This window comes from Elephas maximus, chromosome 22 (genome assembly GCF_024166365.1).
Source record: "Elephas maximus indicus isolate mEleMax1 chromosome 22, mEleMax1 primary haplotype, whole genome shotgun sequence".
In the NCBI taxonomy this organism is placed as follows: Eukaryota; Metazoa; Chordata; class Mammalia; order Proboscidea; family Elephantidae; genus Elephas; species Elephas maximus.
In genome coordinates this window covers 65,037,096-65,049,707 of record NC_064840.1, presented here as the reverse complement: position 1 = coordinate 65,049,707, position 12,612 = coordinate 65,037,096, and the positions used below count along the sequence as shown (strand labels likewise).

The 12,612-nt window shown below is 39.3% G+C and overlaps 1 protein-coding gene across 9 annotated transcripts in view; it reads left to right on the top strand.

Annotated features, from left to right (window-relative positions):
* UNC5D (unc-5 netrin receptor D) overlaps positions 1–12,612 on the top strand; it is a 630,356-nt gene that overhangs the window by 337,276 nt on the left and 280,468 nt on the right. For 2 of the 9 annotated variants that reach the window (XM_049865160.1, XM_049865159.1), the window contains exon 2: positions 12,391–12,564. The exons of the other annotated variants lie outside the window; for them this stretch is intronic. The gene's annotated coding sequence lies outside the window, so the exon portion shown is untranslated. The remainder of the gene's footprint in view (positions 1–12,390; positions 12,565–12,612) is intronic. 9 annotated transcript variants of the gene reach the window in all.

The window sequence follows — 12,612 nt, the reverse complement described above, 5'->3', positions numbered from 1 at the left end:
GAGCACTTGCATCCTGAAACAATTGAGAGACAAGTATGGGAAAGAATGTTACTGGTGATGTGATTAAATATGAAGCTGGAGATATAAGCAAGAATTAGATCATGAAAGTCTTTGTAAATTATATTTAGAAATACGGAATTTTTTCAAAAGGTTAAAGGATTTTGAGACAATAACATGGTTGAAGTTGCATTTTGGAAAGCTCATTTTGCTTGCAATGTACAGAATGGATTGGAGGCTGACAAACAGGAATAATGGTAGGAGAAAGTTACGACCGATTGATTGCAGCATTTTAGGAATGGGAATAAAGAGCAGCTGCTGAATTTGAAAGATACTTAGAAGACAGAATCAGCAGAGCTTACCAAAGCACACCCACTGTCATAGAATCCATTGTGACTCATGGCAGGCTCATGTGTGATGAATTAAATGTGGGGGCTGGGGTAGGGGTAGGCAACTTTCAGGTTTTAACCTGGAGAACTGAGTGAATGCTGGGGGATGTTTGTTTACTTAGGGAACTTAGGTTAAGGAACAGTTTTTTTTTTTTAATTAACTTTTATTGAGCCTCAAGTGAACGTTTACAAATCAAGTCAGACTGTCACATATAAGTTTATATACACCTTACTCCGTTCTCCCACTTGCTCTCCCCCTAATGAGTCAGCCCTTCCAGTCTCTCCTTTCGTGACAATTTTGCCAGCTTCTAACTCCCAGACAGGAGATGCCAACACAGTCTCAAGTGTCCACCTGATATCATTAGCTCACTCTTCATCAGCATCTCTCTCCTACCCACTGTCCAGTCCCTTTCATGACTGCTGAGTTGTCTTCAGGAATGGTTCCTGTCCTGGGCCAAAAGAAGGTTTGGGGACCATGACTGCCGGGATTCCTTTAGTCTCAGTCAGACCATTAAGTATGGTCTTTTTGTGAGAATTTGGGGTCTGCATCCCACTGATCTCCTGCTCCCTCAGGGGTTCTCTGATGTGTTCCCTGCCAGGGCAGTCATCGGTTGTAGCCGGACACCATCTAGTTCTTCTGGTTTCAGGATGATGTAAGTCTCTAGTTCATGTGGCCCTTTCTGTCTCTTGGGCTCTTAGTTATCGTGTGACCTTGGTAAAGGAACAGTTTTGAGGGGGCTAGACAATAAGTTCTGTTTTCAGCATATGAAGTTTGAGGGGGTCTATGGGACATTTAGTTGAATATATATAGAGATGCTTTAATGTGCAGATTTGAAGTTGCAGAGAGAGGACTGAGCTGAAGGTATACGTTTGAGAGGAATCAGAATATAAATGAAAAGGGAGAATTATAACAGCAATATAAAGCTGATTTAGTCACCTAGTGCTACTATAACCCAAGTACCGCAAATGGGTGGCTTTAAGGAACAGAACTTTATTTTCTCCTAGTTCAGGAGGCTAGAAGTTTGAATTCAGGGCATGGCTCTAGGGAGAGGTCCTTCCTTGTCTATTTCAGCTTCTAGTTACTGCCAGCAGTCCTTGGCATTCCTGGGCTTGTAGATGCATCTGTCTCTGTCTTCTGTCTTCCTCTTTCCCCTGTGCGTGTCTTTGCATCTGTTCGGCTCTTTTTGTAACTCAGAAGTGATTAGGTTTAGGACCCCTACCTACTCTGGCATGGCTTCATTAACATAACAAAAGAAAACCTCTGTTTCCAAACAAGGTCCTATTTACAGGTACAAAGGATAAGATTTCAATGCATATTTTGGGGGGACCTAATCCATTAAAAACAAACAAACTAAAATTTGGAAATAACTAAAAGTTAAATAGTAAGGAAATGGTTCGGTCAGCACTGACATACCTAACTTTCAAGCAGTCAAGAACTACTTTTATGAAAAATTCATAACGCTGTGACAAAATGAGGTAATATGTCACAAATGCGTATGTGCCCTGTGTGCACAAACTTAAACATTGCATCCGTAAAGAAAAACACTAGAATGAAATGTGTCAAATTATTAATAGCATTAGTCTTTGAGAATTTGGTGACAATGGTTAGCAATTTTTTAAATGCGTATTATTTACATGTTTCTGTAATTTAGGCTTTTTATTTTTAAAAAATAGGCCATAATTTGCAGTAGAAAATATATCATAAAATGTTAAATATTATATTTTTAGTGTTACTTGATTTTGCTTGAATATTTGCAAGTTACATTGTCTTCATAAAAGAGATTTGACAAGGTTGTTTTCTGGGTAAAGCGTCTCAATAGACAATAACATAATATTCAATTGTGAAACTGAATGTTTTGTGTCCCACAAAACACAAGCACCATAGCATAACAGAGGGAAAAATACTGTTCTAGATGGGAATAGAAAGAGGCCTTAACCCAAAACTGCTCCCTAGAACTCTTTGACAAGTTGTCTAACCTCTTATGGCCTGAGTGACTTCTAAGATAAGGGAGTTGGCTGAAATTTCATCTCGGGTGACCTTCCACTCTATATTGCCTGTGTCTGAGCCATACACAAAAAATCGTATCCAAACATATTCTGGTCAACTCAGCCCACATTTAAATTTTGAGATATATGGCTAAATGGTCACAATTTGACTTAAAAATGTGACCGGACATCTAACAGAAGTAGATTTATTTCAAAGAGAAGTTGGTGTTTGTTCCTTATGCTTTTTGTTTTTCCTCTTTTGTTTCTTCTTTTTTGTCATAAAAAGATTGCAAGTCCCTGCTATATTAGTGTGCAGAACATAAAACACCAAGCTCTTCCTGAAAGGTAATTTCCAAGAATAAAATATATGAGAATGGTGTTTGATTGTTTGGTTTTCTGTCATTCAATGATGCCTTAAAACAACCATTTTTCCGTAACTATGAATGGCCTCACTCTTGGAAACTGTCAGTTACAAATGAAAAGCGATAACACTTTGAAAGCAAAACCTTTCCCAAATCCCACTAGGTTTTCAAAAGAATTTGAAAGGTAGTCAGTGTTACACATTCATACACAAATGTATCTATTCATTGTTGGGGAAAAAAATTAAGAAAAAATTTATAAGCACCACTTCATCCATTACTCTCAGCAGAATATTACTTTTTTTTTACTTTTGAAAATGAATAATTTTTATAAATCTTTTCATTTAATTCTCTTCTATTTTTTCCTAAAGATGTACCTGTTTTTCAGTTTTCCCCTAATTTATAGATTTTGATGTACCAGAAGTTAGACCCCGTGAATTAAAGTCTAGAAGACGTTGTAGTACAATAGAGCCTTTTATATTCATTCACTGGTAAAGAGAATCGTTCATATCTTTTTTTCTAATTATAAAAGTATTTATTTTAGGAAGTTTAAAATACAAAAGTAGAATAAATAAATAAATAAATAGTAAATAACCAACAACCAAATCATTCATTGGGCTAATTTGAACGTGTTGTTTTAAAATCCCTCCAGAGAAAAGATGTTATTATGGGAATAGACCTCATACTACATCTGATTGCTCATTGCTTGTTTCCAGTAAGGAGCCCTGCTGGTAAAATGGTTAAGCACTGGGCTGCTAACCAAAAGGTTGGTGGTTCAAACTCACCAGCTGCTCAGGGAGAGAAAGATCTGGCAGTCTGCTTCTGTAAAGACTACAGCTTTGTAAACCTTCTGGAGCAGTTCTTCTCTGCCCTATATGGTCAATATGATTTGGAAATGACTCAATGGCACTGGGTTTTAATGGATGTTTCCATTAAGTAGACAAAGTCATGTAAGATCTCTTGGCTTAGTCTCAACTTTGGAGATAACTGAGGGCAAAAACTGTGGTTTCAATTTAAAAACAAAAACCCTTTCTTATGGCCACCTTGGGAGATATGTCCCTCATACTAAGTGTGGCTGTCCTCTGCGTTTGAACAAACATGCTCTCTCCCTCATTCAAAGTATGCACACAGAATCACTTAAAACTGGTTTCAGGGTTGTACTGTAAACCAGGACAGCTGTCCTTCTATAATTTGGTAATTACTCATAGACTATGTCTATGTCTCTAAACATTCCTACTGCAAGGCATGTTAGAGTCAAGTAGAATTAAAGCTTTAGTACAAATCTCAAAGTAAACTACTTAAAATATATATTCTGGTAGCTGGGTCCAGATGGTGGAGTAGTCAGATGCTTCCTGTGGTCCCTCTAACAACAAAGACCTGTATAAACAAGTGAATTGATTATATATGACAGTCTGGGAGCCCTGAACATCAAGGGCAAAGTAGAGGAGTCGCACTGAGTAGCAGAGGGAGGCAGAGATGGTTCAGAAGCAGCGAGGAGTTGCCAGACCTCACATGGCGGAAACTGGTGTCCCACAGGCTGGATCCACCACTCCAAGCTTGGTAAAGCAAACAGTGGTGTTCAGGATGCATTTTCCACATCAGGAGAGACCGAGAGGTGGAAAGTCCACTCATGCCTTCAGAGTCAGCAAAGGCTACACTCAATTGGCAAAAGATAAGTATGTGTGTCTAACCTACCATGCAGATTAAAAAACACTCCTTTGAGTAAAAACTCTCTCCCTTTTACCTGACCCTTCCCTACTCTCTACCAGGTCGAGAGCGGGCTTCAGTGATAGCCGCTTTCCCTGGGCCAGAAGTAGGACTTGACACATGCCCCGCCCCATTCTCCCCACCTTGGAGAAGGAACAAATTAACAAACAAGGAAGAATAATCTGCTGACTTCCCTAAACTGGGAACTCAGGGCAGAAACAACTCCTTTGCCTAGGCACAGGCATAAGGGGTCCATGGACTCTGAATGTCTTTCACCCCTGCATAGACCTGTGTGGGCCCATTTCAACAGCGTAGGCCCTCATTGTTGTTGTTAGGTGCCTTCGAGTCAGTTCCAACTCACAGAACGAAACATCGTCTGGTCGTGCACCCTCTTCACAATCATTATTATGCTTGAACCCATTGTTGCAGCCACTGTGTCAATCCATCTCTTTGAGGGTCTTCTTCTTTTTGGCTGACCCTGTACTTTACTAAGCACAGTGTCCTTCTGTAGGGACTGATCCCTCCTGACAATGTGTCCAAAATATGTAGGACACAGTCTTGCCATCCTTGCTTCTAAGGAGAATTCTGGTTGTACTTCTTCCAAGACAGATTTTTGCGTCCTTTTGGCAGTCCATGGTATAGTCAATATTCTTTGCCAACATCACAATTCACCACTACTAAGTAAAAAAAAAAAAAAAAAATTTTTTTTTTTTACTAAAGGTATTTCAGAGCATAGAAAAAGATGGAATACTCCCAAACTCATTCTATGAAGCCAGCATAACCCTGATGCCAAAACCAGGTAAAGACACCACAAAAAAAGAAAATTATAGACCAATATTCCTCATGACCTGAGGTGCAAAAGTCCTCGACAAAATTCTAGCCAATAAAATTCAACAACATATAAAAAAAATAATTCACCATGACCAAGTGGGATTCATACCAGCTATGCAGGGATGGTTCAACATTAGAAAAACAATCTGTGTAATGCATCACATAAGTAAAACAAAAGACGAGAACCACATGATCTTATCAATTGATGCATAAAAGGCATTTGACAAAGTCCAACACTTATTCGTGATAAAAACTCTCAGCAAAATAGGAATAGAAGGAAAATTCCTCAGCATAATAAAGGGCATTTATAAAAAGCCAACAGCAAACATCATCCTAAATGGAGAGAGTCTGAAAGCATTCCTCTTGAGAATAGGCACCAGACAAGGAAGGCCTTTATCACCACTCTTATTCATCTTTGTGCTGGAGGTCCTAGCCAGAGCAGTTAGGTTAGAAAAAGAAATAAAGGGCATTCAGATTGGTAAGGAAGAAGTAAAAGTATCTCTATTTGCAGATGATATGACGTTATACACAGAAAACCCTAAAGAATGTGCAAAAAAACTACTGAAACTAATAGAAGAGTTCAGGAGAATATCAGGATACAAGATAAACAAACAAAAATCAGTTGGATTCCTCTATATCAACAAAGAGAACATCAAAGAAGAAGTTGCCAAATCAATAGTATTTATAATATCCTCCAAGAAGATAAAATACTTAGGAATAAATCTAATCAGAGATATAAAGGTCCTATACAAGGAAAACAACAAGATACTACTGCAAGAAACCAAAAGAGACCGACATAAGTGGAAAAACATGCCTTGCTCATGGATAGGAAGACTCAACATTGTGAAAATGTCTACTCTACCCAAAGTGATCTATAGATACAATGCAATCCCAATCCAAATTCCAATGGTGGAGAAAGAAATCACCAACTTCATATGGGAAGGGAAGTGGCCCCAGATAAGTAAAGCATTACTGAAGAAGAACAAAGTGGGAGGCCTCACACTACCTGATTTTGGAACCTATTACACAGTCACGGAAGTCAAAACAGCCTGGCAGTGGTACAAAAGATATGTAGACCAATGGAACAGAATTGAGAATCCAGACATAAATTCATCCACTTATGAGCAGCTGATATTTGACAAAGGTCCAAGATTTGCTAATTGGGGAAAAGACAGTCTCTTTAACAAATGGTGCTGGCATAACTGGATATCCATCTGCAAAAAAAAGTGAAACAAGACCCGTACCTCACACCATTCACAAAAACTAATTCAAAATGGTTCGAAGACCTAAATATAAAATCTAAAACGACAAAGATCATGGAAGAAAAAATAAGGACAATGCTAGGAACCCTAATACATAGCATGAGCAGTATGCAAAACATCACTAACAATACACAAACACCAGAAGAGAAACTAGATAACTGGGAGCTCCTAAAAATCAAACACTTACGCTCATCCGAAGGCGTCACCAAAAAACTTAAAAAGAAAACCTAAAGACTAGGATAAAATTTTGGCTACGACAAATCTGATCAGTGTCTAATCTCTAAAATCTACAAGATACTGCAAACCTCAACAACAAAAAAGCAAATAACCTAACAAAAAAGCGGGCAAAGGATATGAACAGGAACTTCACTAAAGAAGACATTCAGGTGGCTAACAGATACATGAGGAAATACTCATGATCTTTAGCCATTTTTTTTTAGAGGAATGCAAATCAAAACTACAGTGAGATACCATCTCACCCCGACAAGGCTAGCATTAATCCACTTTGGAAATGGATTTGGTGCTTCCTTAAAAAGCTAGAAATAGAACTACCGTATGATTCTGTGGTCCCGCTCCTTGGAATATATCCTAGAGAAATAAGAGCCCTCACGTGATTAGATATATGCATACCCATGTTCATTGCAGCACTGTTTACAATAGCAAAAAGATGGAAACAACTAAGGTGGCCATCAATGGGTAGATGGACAAACTATGGTATATTCACACAATGGAATACTACACAACAATAAAGAGCAATGGTGAATCCGTGAAACATCCTGTAACATGGATGAATCTGGAAGGCATTATGCTGAGTGAAATTAGTCAGTCACAAAATGACAAATATTGTAAGAGGCCACCATTATAAGAACTCAAAAGGTTTAACATAGAAGACGACATTATTTGATGGTTACGAGAGTGGGGAGGAAGGGAGAAGGGTATTCACTAACTAGATAGTAGACAAGAATTATCTTAGGTGAAGGGAAGGACAACACAGAATACAGGAAAAGTCAGTACAACTGGACTAAACCAAAAGCTAAGAAATTTCCTGAGTACAACCAAACACTTAGAAGGACTGAGTAGCAGGGGCAGGGGTCTGGGGACCATGGCTTCAGGGGACATTTAGGTCAATTTTCATAACGAAGTGTATTAAGAAAACATTCTCCATCCCATTTTGGTGACTGGCGTCTGGGGTCTTGAAAACAAGCAAGGAGCCATCTCAGATGCATCAATTGGTCTCAACCTACCTGGAGCAAAAGAGAATGAAGAACACCAAAGACTCAAGCCAAATATGAGCCCAAGAGACAGAAAGGGCCGCATAAACCAGAGACTCCATCAGCCTGAGATCGGAAGAACTAGATGGTGCCTGGCTACCACCAATGACTGCCCTGACAGGGAACACAACAGAGAATCCCTGATGGAGCAGGAGAAAAGTGGGATGCAGACCTCAATTCTAGTAAAAAGACCAGACTTAATGGTCTGACTGAGACTGGAGGGACCCCAAAGGTCATGGCCCCCAAACTATTAACCCAGAACTACAACCATTTCTGAAGCCTACTCTTTAGACAAAGATTAGATTGGATTATGAGACATAAAATGCTACTGGTGAGGGGTGTGCTTCTTAGGTCAAGTAGACACATGAGACTATGTGGGCAGCTCCTGTCCGGAGGTGAGATGAAAAGGCAGAGGGGGACAGGAGCTGGTTGAATGGACATGGGAAATACAGGGTGGAGAGGAGTGAGCTGTCACATTGTAAGGAGAACAACTAGGGTCACATAACAATGTGTGTATAAGTTTTTGTATGAGAAACTGGCTTGAATTGTCAACTTTCACTTAAAGCACAATAAAAAAAGAAAAAGAAAATGTGTATTCTAATGAAGACGGTATTTAGCTCTACCTAACTTTCCAACTTCCTTTCCATGGCACTCCCTCATAACACAGTATGTTTCAGCCATTGCCCACTCCCTACAGTTTCCCTCTCACATTTGTATCTCTGCTCATGCCATGTTCCAGGTTGGAATGCTTCCTCCCGTATGTCCTCCTGGTCAACTCATATATCCAGCCAATGCTGGAATGTAATCTTCACTGTGAGGCCTGCCCCAAACCCTCCCAAGCACAGTTAGGCTCTCACTCCTCCTTGTTCCTGTGGCCCTTTGTACATAATTCTGTTAGCATGTTTGTCATTGTTCTGGAATTCTATGTGTTTATATTTAGTTTCTGAGCTCTTTGAGGAAAGCAGTACATCTTAGTCATCTTTGAATCCCCAGTGCCTAGAACATGGTCTAACATTAGTAAGCAAAGGCATGTATATCAGCTCTCCCACCCCACCAAAAAAAAAAAAGGTTGAATGTAATGAGGTAAATTGTGACAATTTGGGAAGTATTGAATGTGCTTTTGTAAACTCCACTAAAATCTGAATTTACTTGTTTTGGGAACTAAGAACGGCTTTTCAAGTATCGTTGAATGTGTGTGTTGTTCACCATCTTTCATTCGGCAGAATTTAAGATCTGCTCTTTGGAATCATATCCTAGCCTGACAAGACGTGAGATCGACACAGGTGAGGTGAGCTATGGAAATGCAGCAATAGAAAGCATTTCCATTTTTATTAGAGATTTAGAAGGAGGCACGATCATTTCTGAGTTTGGAGAAAAAGAAAATTTTTATTGGGGCTTGGGGAAAAAGTCTGTGTTTCATAAATTGCATTAAATATTTGGTATGTAAAATTCCGGCTGTTGTTCTGAAATAAATGGGTAAAATGCATCCCCTGCCTAATTAAGTAACCATATGGAGACAAGTCAGATTTACATAAACAAAAGCAGAGCACTCAGCTCTAGTGTGTTGTCTTTTAGATTATGTAACTTGGTTTCCCGGGTACGACTTTCTGCTCTGACGCTCATACTGCCATCGACCAATATGCTCACAGACAACAAGTAGAATTTAAAGGGCTATTTCTAAGGTGGCTTACTTCATTTAAATTTTGCAGTAAGGAGGCCCTGGGATATTATAAAATCTTCATTTAATAATGACTTGCCTATTAAAGCCAGTAGTTTTGCGATCTGGCCAATGGGAAATCCGTTGTGTATTAGCACATTGATTTGTAGGACATCTAAGTGCCTGGTGTATGGTCTAACCATTCACTACGTGTTTAGTTAATAAATAGATGCTTCACAGCATGCTTTCAGGATTTTTGGCTTAATAGAATTTTGCTAACATGCATATGGGCAGCAAAGAGCAGATACATTACAATCATCAATTTGTGTCATGACAGATCTGAGAAGATAACAATAATTGTTCTTGGTAGGTGCCGTCGAGTTGGTTCTGACTCATAGTGACCCCAGGTACAACAGAACGAGACACTGCCCGGTCCTGTGCCATCTCCACAATCACTGCTTTGTTTGAGCCCATTGTTGCAGCCATTATGTCAATCCATCTGCTTGAGGGTCTCACTCTTTTTTGCTGACCCTGTACTCCACCAAGCGTGATGTTCTTCTGCAGGGATAACATGACAACATGTCCAAAGTATGTGAGATGAAATTTCGCCATCCTCACTTCTAATGAGCACTCTGGCTGTACTTGTTCCAAGAAAGATGTGCGCATTCTTCTGGCAGGCCATGGTATGTTCAATATTCTTCACCAACACCATAATTCAAAAACATCAGTTCTTCTTCTCTCTTCCTTATTCATTGTCCAGATTTCTCATGCATATGAGGCAATTGAAAACAGCATAGCTTGGGTCAGGCACACCTTAGTCCTTAAAGTGATGTCTTTGCTTTTTAACACTTTAAAAAGATCTTTCGCGGCAGATTTGTCCACTGTGATGCGTTGTTTGATTTCTTAACTGCTGCTTCCATGGGCGCTGATTGTGGTCGGTCCAAATAAAATTAAATCCTTTATAACTTCAGTGTTTTCTCTGTTTATCATAATGTTGCTTATTGGTCTAGTTGTGAGGATTTTTGTTTTCTTTATGTTGAGGCATAATCCACCCTGAAGGCTTTGGTCTTCGATTTTCATCAGTAAGTGCTTTAAGTCCTCCTCACTTTCAACAAAAAAGGTTGTGTCATCTGCATATCGCAGGTTGCTAATGACTCTTCATCCAATATAATATATATTTATGATTTGTAATATAATAGAAAGATTAGGATAATAATATATAATAGAATAGAAAGATTAGGATAATAATATTTGGGAATGAAGATCGTAGGAATAACCAGTTAATATCAAGTCAATTCTTATTCATGGCAATTCTGTGTGTGTTAGAGTAGAATTATGCTCCGTAGGGTTTTCAGTGGCGGATTTTTTAGAAGTAGGTTATCAGGCGTTTATTCCAAGGCACCTCTGGGTAGACTCAAGCCACCAACTTTGGGCTAGCAGTGAGTGTGTTATCTGTTTTCACCATCCAGGGACCCTGATCATAGTGATTGTAATTATAACTCTGTTTTCTTTTTATGCTGTTTCTTATCCAGGCAGGAGTGATGATGGTGGTAGCGGTGGTGGTGGTGACAGACTATATTTATGTAGCTATGTAGCGTTTAACCATTAATTTTTGTTTGTTTGTTTATGTAAATTATCTCATTTTAACATCACAAAACACTGACTAGTAAATTTAAATCCCTGAGTTTAGGGATGAGAAAAATAGAACCTCAGAGTTCAGTCGTTCACCCAAGGTCACAGAGTTCACCCAGATGTTAAGTCAGGGTATCTAATTCCATCTAAAGTTCCTTAGTCATATCCCATTTAGTCTTTGCTCTATGGCAGTGTCACTGCTCGTGCTTTGGAACAAATACCAATATAGTGAGAAGACAAGGGTAGTTTGGAGATAGAAAGGAAAAAAATGTATTTAAAAATAATGTCCTCTCAGGAAATAATGCAAAAAAAAGTTAAAATTTCTCAAAACCTCTTGAAGCTTAACCTCTTTTATACTCTAACCCACTGGATTGCCAGCCTACTTAGCTGATACCCGCTGTCATCAAGTCGATTGTAACTCCTAGTGTCCCTGTAGGATAAAGGAAAACGGCCCCATGGAATTTCCAAGGCTGTAATCTTTATGGAAGCTGACTGGAGCAGCTTGTGAGTTCAGAGCAGCTGGTGGGTTTGAACCACCAACCTTTTGGGTAGTAGCTGAGCATGTAACTACTGTGCCACAGGGCAGCTTACTTCCTTGATTATCCAGGGTTTTATGAAACCAAATTTGGAGTGACTCTGGCCTGCATGTACCCATGTCTATTACAAACATCATAGATCTAAATGTTCAAATATTGGCACTTTGGGATGGCTAAACCTAATAGAATGACAATACCCTCGTCCCCAGTCCCTTTTTTCCTGCTGAAACTGTCTCCTGCTGTACTCCTTGCATTTTAACCAGAGTTTGTTTCAGCGCTGTTACGTATTCCTGTTCAAAAAGAGATGAAACTATATCTGAATGAAACATTCAAAAATTCTTCTCATTATTTTATTTCTTCACCTCAAACACCACTTTCCTTTAGCTCTTTTTCTGTTTCTGACTTTGGTGTGGACACCTAGCCAGTTGAATATGATTGGTTGAGTACTTCCTGTTCTCTCAAAAAAAAAATTTTTTTTCTCCTCAAGAACTTCTCTGGAATGTGTCTTTAAGACACCCATGTGACCTGAAGCCACAGATCAGCTAATAGGATAACTGAGTGGTACTTAAGGTGAGTATCATACTTATTGGAGCCCAGGTGGCGAAGTCATTAAGTGTTGGGCTGCTAACCAAAAGGTTGGCAGTTTGAATCCACCAGCTGCTCCTTGGAAACCCTGTGGGGCAGTTCTGCTCTGTCCTATGGGGTCGCTATGAGCCAGAATCGACTTGATGACAACGTTTTTTTTTGTTTTTGTTTTTTTTAGTCATACCGATCGGAGCCCTAGTTACACAGTGGTTAAAAGTCTGTCTGCTAACCAAAATGTCCAGAATTTGAACCCACCAGCCTCTTCCTGGAAACCCTATGGGGCAGCTCTTCTCTGTCCTATAGAGTTGCCATGAGTCAGAATGGACTTGAAGGCAATGGGATCATACTTAATGTAAGTACTGGATGGTCACACAGAGAACGTCTCATTTTGTATCATTGT